Source organism: Stegastes partitus, unplaced genomic scaffold (genome assembly GCF_000690725.1).
Source record: "Stegastes partitus isolate 25-593 unplaced genomic scaffold, Stegastes_partitus-1.0.2 Scaffold543, whole genome shotgun sequence".
NCBI lineage: Eukaryota > Metazoa > Chordata > Actinopteri > Pomacentridae > Stegastes > Stegastes partitus.
In genome coordinates this window covers 46,902-55,071 of record NW_007578274.1, presented here as the reverse complement: position 1 = coordinate 55,071, position 8,170 = coordinate 46,902, and the positions used below count along the sequence as shown (strand labels likewise).

At 46.0% G+C, this 8,170-nt stretch overlaps 1 protein-coding gene across 2 annotated transcripts in view; it reads left to right on the top strand.

Moving 5' to 3' along the window:
* Positions 1-788: 788 nt before the first annotated feature.
* slc20a2 (solute carrier family 20 member 2) overlaps positions 789-8,170 on the top strand; it is a 51,078-nt gene continuing 43,696 nt past the window's right edge. The window contains exon 1 of one of the 2 annotated variants that reach the window (XM_008288127.1): positions 789-1,119. The gene's annotated coding sequence lies outside the window, so the exon portion shown is untranslated. Of the gene's footprint in view, positions 1,120-1,186; positions 1,292-8,170 lie in introns of those variants that run through there. The other variant, XM_008288128.1, reaches the window with a different exon arrangement.

Below are 8,170 nucleotides of genomic sequence, written 5' to 3'. Positions count from 1 at the left end.
TCTCCCTCTCTCCCTGTCTCTCTCTCTCCCACCCACTGTTGTTGACTGGCTCGGCCGGTTACGTAACACATTTATGCCTTGCGCACGTGGCCACAGTCATAATAGATGGCAATATGTGGACGGATTAAACATTACCGTGCACCCAGTCAGCACACGCGACCCAAATTTCATCTTTAAGACCTAAAAAACACCATCAATGGTGATTGTTCGCAAAATAAATTAAAAAATGAATGACCCGATTTGTACAGAAATCTGACAGACGCGTAAAGCCGGATTCCTCCGCTCGGCTCTGGTCCTTCCCACTCCTAACCATACACATTATCCACAATGAAAGCAGACTATAGGACAGGAACAGAACAGCGTGTTTGCTGGTAATTAGATCAGAAGGTGCACTCGGTTCACTGGGGCCTTGGTTTGGGTCATTACGCGGAGAAAAAAAAACAAAAACACATTCGGTCGTCTTTTGTAACCACAAAAAAATGGCTTCTATCTTTGGATAAACATGTGAGCAACACTGATTTAAAAGGGAAGTTGTGACACTGCAAATCAAAATCAACAGATGTAACCAGATTTAATGGTCAAAACGCACGCCTTGTTTTTTAAAATCCATTTTAACCTCCGTCTCCATTGCGCACATTAATGGCACTGCGTCCCACCATATGGTCCAACCTTGCCCTCACCAGATTGACCACTGCTCCTCTCTCTCCCCCCCTCCTCCTCTCCTCTCCTCTCCTCTCCTCTCCTCTCTCTCCTTCTCTGTCTCACGCTATTCCCCCCCTCCTTCATCCCAAAGCTGTCATCCTGAGCGCTGCCGAGACGACGGACGGCTCAATCCCTAAACGCCCGGATGAGAGCAGCAGCGGCGGCGGCAGCAGCAGGCGACATTCAGGGCAACATGGTCGCATGAAGTCGGCCGAGGGGGGCAACCACCATTCCTGAAGGAGGGGAGAAGCGAGCGACACGGCCACTGCTGGAATCTGACATTTTTCTTTTCCTTTTTTTTCGACGCAGCCCACGTAGAAACGGTTCTGGGAGAATACAGGCTGAGATCTAGAGGCGTGGAGGCGAAGAGGAACGGCACAGTTCACCCCCCTTCTTCAACGGTGTCCTATTTCGTCGGTAAGTACATTTTGTCTATGAGAGAAAGCGAGAGAGAGAGACAGGAGAGAAAAAAACCCGCTGCCCATGTGTGTTTTCCCAATGCGGCTGTGGTTTCTGTCTCGTTTGGTCACTTTCTGTGCGCATTTTCTTTGTGGCGAGTGGATGCGTTTTTAAGGAAGGAGCGGGCCTGGTAAGTGTGAATACAGCGCGAAAATACACGCGTGTCCGTGTTAAATCAGCCGCTCGGGTTTCTCATTAATATCACCAAAACAATCGCCGTTGGTGCGACGTTTGGTTCGTGCGTTAAGACTGTTGCCACCGCGCAGGAGTGAATGGAGCAGCTACACGTGTGTGTGGCTCCACATCCCGACGGCGGCACGGAATCACAATAGCACCGATTCATCTCCGGTGTCTGGCGGCCTCGTTCTCGGAACCAGTGTAGGGAAAAGAGAAGGGACTTGGCCCGGAGAGAGAGTCGCCGCTTTCACTGAGCGTTTTAATCACTCGCCTGTTAATCACGCGAGTTCATTTCCCCCTCTGTCTGTTGGGCTTTTCGTGCGCAGAGCTGCAGACACTGTTTGACGACAAGGCGGGTCAGAGAGCGGGGCATGCGCACTAGAGCGCCTACCACTGCCGCCCCATTGCCCAATAATAATAAGAAGTGGGGACCGGGCGACCTGAGCCGTCTCACAAGTGCCTCAGGTCACTTCCCCTGTCTGTGGAGAGTCTTAATTGCTCCCTGGGAGATCCATCCATCCAGACAGACAGACAGACAGGGACACAAACAGGGCTTGTTCACATGCACTTATCTTTTTTCTTTTTTATTTCTGTGATGGCACACAATATGTTCCTGCTGCTGAAGCTCCTGCAGCTCACCATGATGGATGGTTGTTTGTCATTAAGAAAACATACAGAGATATGGGAAGAGTAGCAGAAACAATGCAGCAGATTATTTACTCACACAGGATAGACATATCACGCTGCAAAAATGTTCAGTCACAAGTAAAAGTGCTGAAATATTACTACTTAATTAAAGTGCATTATTGGTAAAAACACAAAGCTTTAAAGGTAAAAATAATCAATACAGACAGATTAAAACGTCCTCGTTTGCTGCTGCTTGATGTAAAATCTGAATTTGTAAAATAACTATTTAATAATAGCTGTCAAATCAGTGCAGTGGAGCAAAATATTCAACATTTCCCACTGAATTTCCCGTTTATAAAGACAATAAAGTGTCTTGAAGCTTGAATTTGAAGATAGTCAAAGTACAAGCACCTCAAACTTAATTACAAAACCAACGTAGCTTCACTACGACACAGCAGAACCTACACACGTGCACTAAACACAACTAAATAAGAGCTCGTAGTATTATTTATCATGTGTTAAGCCTGACATTATATTCTCATTTGTTCACTCGCTTGCAGCTCTGTGTATTGTTTCATATATCATACACAAATGTCATAATAAAGATAAGTTATCCTGCAGCGTACAATAGCAGTGGAAGTACACGGCATCCAAGCAGCCAGAATGGGCTTCGAGTTAATCATCAATCTGCGTACGATGATAAGAAACGGTGAGAAAGACCAAGAATGCCGGGGTCTGCCACCACTTCACATGGTTTCCCTTCAGTCCTGTTCTCTCATAAGTGCCTCGCTGAGAAGATTTAACTTCGGTGCTTTCACACAGCGGGGGCTCGTAAACTGGAAGAACCAGCTCCGCTGATTGCTCTATCTTGTCTAGCCTTAAAGGTTATAAGACAGATATGAAGGCGTATTATGATAAGATAGGCTTATTAATGACTTCCCTCTGTTTTCACACACTTTAGCATCACTTGGGCTCGATGTGGTTGAAAAGTGCAAAGTCTGGAGCTTCTGTTGACCAGATTCTGTGATAAGAAAAATGTTTCTGCGTCTTCATAAAACAGAGGACAAGCAGTAAAGGCCCGGTCAGCCGGGGACTCGCTGCTCCGGCTGTTTGTCCTCGTGTGGTTTGAGCCTTAGCCGCTCGGCCTTCGGTTCATCCTGTGCTTAACTAATAATGAAACCGTACTAGAATTTATTTGCAGCTCCTGATCACCCACATTCGTGCCTCACATAAACTAATAACTCTTGAAAAGCAGCCAGCCTGCCCGGAAAGAGGCTCTAAGCTTCCACTCGGTCATGCAGGGATTTATAAAAATGTGAAGTTCTCCCAGTCAGTCACACAGGTGGGTAATCTGCTGCTTAGCGTTGGAAGCAGTCTGATTTGCTAACGCTTTCCAAGAAATATTTCAGCTCAACCTCTGCGTGGTTCTGCTGCAGTTATTCTGTCACCACACAGGTTTGGCAGACAGGAAACATGCCCTTCCTCTGACGGAGGCTTCATTAAAGCATTTCCATCACTATCTTGTAGAATCAAGGTGGGTTCACAGACACCGTATGGGTGGATTGTTCATATTTGACTGTACTTTGACCTTCCTTTTGTAAGCATAACCCTTTTGAAAAAAAACAAAAAAAAACAACCGAGGCAGAGTGATTCACACTAAATTGCCGGTTCTGTGGCGACAGGGCGCAGCCACAGCTCAGACCACACAGTCAATAGAGCCTCTCTTCTGCGCTAACCCATAAATCCGACCGCTTCACAACAAACACGGAGCGCGTTTAACGTGCAGCTAAGTCAGGCGACCGAGGCTTGTGTTTTGAACGGGCTGTCAGCAGAGCGGGTGGGGGGGAGCTGTTTGTTCGCATGGAGGAGGTATGTGTACATTGTGTAATGTTTTCATGTTCAACAAGATGCTGAGAGAGCAAACTGGTTTCCATCGGGCTGCGCTCGCTCTCAGTACACGTGCACAGGAAGTTTGGCTTCTAGGAACTTTCTATGACTTTAGCACCTGATAGGGCTGAGCGATTTGGGGAAATTTTCTGACAGATATTTTTAATTTTCCTCGCATTGTAGTTCTTAAAAGTGATGCCTCAGTTCAGTGTTCACTGTGTGTTTGATTTAAAACATGCAACAGAGCATTATCACTTCAGATAACATCGAATGTGGGACTTGGCGAGACGGTTTCAACTCTGTGGTTTGTGTCAGCTGAGCTCTGTGGTATGCACCCATCAGTTGTCATACGTTCCAATCTGCTGGAATGAAATATAATTTAATTACAGCCTCATTATCTATTAACCGCAACTCCTATGTCCTAAATTGCAGCCTTTGTGGTTTTGCTAATTGCATTGTTTCAGATTTCACTTTAAAGTCAAGTAATGTTTTGGGCCCAGCTCCAAAACAAGAGTTAAACTCACTTTACGCCTGTCACTCCACGAGAGAATAAATACTGCATTACTGTGGTGCATTTCTCTCCAACCAGAGAGCCTTTGTGTTGTAGACACGCTCGGTAGAGTTAATACACAAACTGTGATGCATAATTGTGGAGGTGTAATCTCGTATAAACCCAGATCTTGGTGGAGATCAGAACAGCTGCAAGAGGGTGAACATTTACTCGTTCGGTGGTCAGAAACGTGACTGCAGATAAACGATGATGTTGCTCAATCAGTGCATAAGTAGCAGCTGTTTGTGAAGATGTGAACAGTTAATGATGCGTCAGTGTTGTCTGCAAAACATGCAAAGTGGTGGAAAATCAGTTTAAACGAGCAAAATTGGCAAATGCTGCTGATGTTAAAAGCCACATGGCCACAGATAAGTACATATTCTGACTGGATTTTTGATGTAGATGCTAAGAGAGTTCACAGAGTTTGATAAGAAGAGTTGATATTTACATCTGCTTACTAACTAAACGCGACACTTTCCAGCTTGTCGGTGCTCTTTGGTGGATAAACTACGTGATGCTAACAGCGTTTCTGAATGATCTCAAACATATTTATTATACGAGCACCACAGTAGGGCTAGCTATGTTCAACAATTAGTATGCATATAATTGTTTAAAGTAAATGTTTTGCAGAAGATGGGGGGAAACTATCCCATCAGGGTTTTGCAGAACTTCAGGAGACACATTCAACGTATAGTCCACAAGCTAAAGATATTCAGTACAAGAGCAAGAAAAATCATTTATCTGAGAGTCTAGCACTTGCAAAGTTACTTGAATAATAATCAATTATCGAAATAGCTATCGGTTAATTGATTTACTGTCCAACTGTTTTAGAGTTTAAATCTGCAGTGCGTTAATGATAAACTGATTTATTGGTGCCACAGCAGCTCAAAGACGTCACCTTGTAACTTGAGATTGGACTCTCGCTCTAAAAGGATGTTTTTCATGTGATTTTGTTCAGCATAGCGGCCCGTGTAGGAGTATGAAAGGCAGTGGGAATTTCAAATAAATTGAAAAAAGTGAATTCTGACAGAAAGAAGAAACGTCCTCGACCTTGTGGCTCAGCGTGAAAGGGGAGACGTGAGAACGCCGTGAATGGAAACGGCGTCTGCTGCTGTGGTTTCCATGATGGCGGGGCCCCCGTGCAGACCGGTCCTTCTGCCGGTGGGCGGGTCCGCGTCCCTGTAGGCGGAAGGGCAGTTGGCACCGGGGCTGGCGGTGTCACAGCCAGAGAACAGACTGTCTCTCTGATCGGCCCACCTCGCCCTCGGAGCACAATCGCCCTGTTATGTCTGAGCCCTCCTTCGCCATGGCAACATCACATGATAGCGGGGAAAGAGTGCGACGCTTCATGCTGTTGGTGCGTGTCGCTCCGAGTCTGCTCGCACCGACGTCGCTGCTGAAGACCTGCTTAAAGCGTGCCATTGATCATGCGGCGCCGATAACACGCCTTTTCATTTCTTATTAACAAAGGTCAGAGCGGGCGCCGTGGACAGAAAAGGTCGCTGTGAGTGTTGTTAAGAGGAGAGGAGCAGGCGTTGGGCGAGCTGCTGGCTGTCAGCGACGGAGGAAGAAGCTGAAAACAAACTAGAGAATCGCCGTGTTTTGGGTTTTTTTGATCGTTTAATTTAAGCGTCGCTTCGGGGTCGGGGTAACATTAAAGCTTTGGGAAATAATCAGAACCATTTCAGCTCTTTGACTACTTTACAACCACTGGTTTAAGTTTTTATCTCAGCGTTTAATGAGATCTAAGTCGCCCGGACACAAAAGCACTCGAGGCTGCGTTTATACACTTAAATATTTGCGGCTTGTACACATACATATGCATGCAGCTGGTTTCAGGGAACTCCTGTCTCGTGTCTACGCCGACGACCGATTAAAAAATGTTTGCATCGTCTGTCCTCCTGTTACCGCTGTCACGTAGGCCAGCATTCTTCTCTGACCCATAAGTGAGCCTTAATAGCTCGTAATGCTGAGACTTTGTCCTTACACAACGGCTGTGGTAGTTTTGAAGGTTTTCTTCCTCTGTCTTCTTCACAAATCTGGGCATTTACAGCGAGCACTGACTCAGTTATTTAATCACGCTCCTCGCCATAGGCTTCCTGGTAGTTTGCCCGTCTCGGTTTCTTTGAAGCGGAGAGACCCTCATTTAACTCGTTAGGGGTGATGCTAACAAGAAACCCTCGATCCTTAAGGTTATTGCCTCCCTAAAGACAAAACCTCTGGATTGTTCCCATGAAAAAAGGGAAAACCATCTTACAATGAAACAATTAGGCATTTATTACCCTCGTTAGCTCGTTTCCGCTTATGCGAGTTGCATCATTTGCTCTGACCCGTTGTGCTGCTGCTGGCCCCGTTTGTGCCCTCCACTCAGGCCATGAGAGCTGTTCTGTAGTGTTTCTGGTGGCCTTCTGTAAGCGGCCGGGTCCGTATCAAAGCGCTGTCACACAGAGCGTCTCTTGTTTGGGTGCTGGCCTGGTGTTAACTATGCTAATGACAGGCTTACTGCTAAACCATGAGGCTTTGTGGTTTTATTTATGGAAGGTAGAATGGACATTATTCTGCCGTTCTTCTCGCTTTATGGACGTTTTTCGGGAGCACCTTGGACACTAATGAGGCCTGGGGTCAGTGTGAGGTGTTTGATGGCAAAGCATGCGAGGAAACACTTAAAGAAGCCTGAGAGAAGCTATTCCTGGCGTTTAGGGTGATCTGTCAATGACAGGTATTGCTATTTTTTGCCTGTTGGAAACAAAACTACGTCCATATTACCAACAAATTATCTCTTAACTCTCCAGCGGGACAGGGTGGGCTGCACTGCATCGACAAAACGTCTATTTTTAATAACTAATCCTGCAGTATAGATGTTTGAACAGGTGTGACCTCACGTGTGCGTTTTGACTTCACACGCTCTCTCAGCTTTACTCTGGGGAGTAGTGAAGCGTGTGAGGATATGAATGACCCGTCTGCACCCGTTAATACTGTTGTGTTGATAACGTTACCGCCTATTTGCATTTGACTGTACGGATGGGGCATTGCTCCATGTAAGGATGAGCAGCTGGCTGACTGGTCACTGCACACGCTCATGTGACGCTGCTATTTCTGGCCAAATCATTCCTCCTTCCCACCGCCTTTAGCAACAAGAGCGAGTGGTGGATATGTGACACCTCAAAAAGCAGCGAGGGAGGCTGGAAGGTGGGGGCAGTTGTCAGACCGAGTCCAGTGGTGTCTATCCAGAGGCCATCGAGCAGGGTGGGAATGAGCTGGGCGGAACAATGGAATGCTGAGCAATTGATTTTAAATGATCCTGTGTGAGATAAGAGTGACATGAAGGTATGTGCTCTGAGCAGTCTGTCCTCTGTTAGGTAATGTTTGCACAGTTTCCATCAGGTGCACTGAAAATACAGACATGAGCTGTTGGGTGACATGCATCCATCATGCCAGCAGAGAGGACGTCAAGGTATCGGCTGATTGTAACCGTCTGGTCGGGTTTTTGTTCGCTGTTTGCTCATTTTTCACTGCACCTCTGTGGAAACAGCACGACACATTTAGAACGCCATAAATCATCGAAACAAGCAAACAACAGTTAAAATTCTTTCATTATTTATTTTGAAAATGTTAATAAATGTACAACAGATCTTACCAAGGCACTAAAAATGGCACCTTTACAAACTGTGGATATTTAACTACCTTTATTTTTTAAATTTGTTTTCAAATGTCCACCTGCTGGGTGTGAACACAGCCTGCAGTTCATCCCAGTTCAGCCAAAAAGCC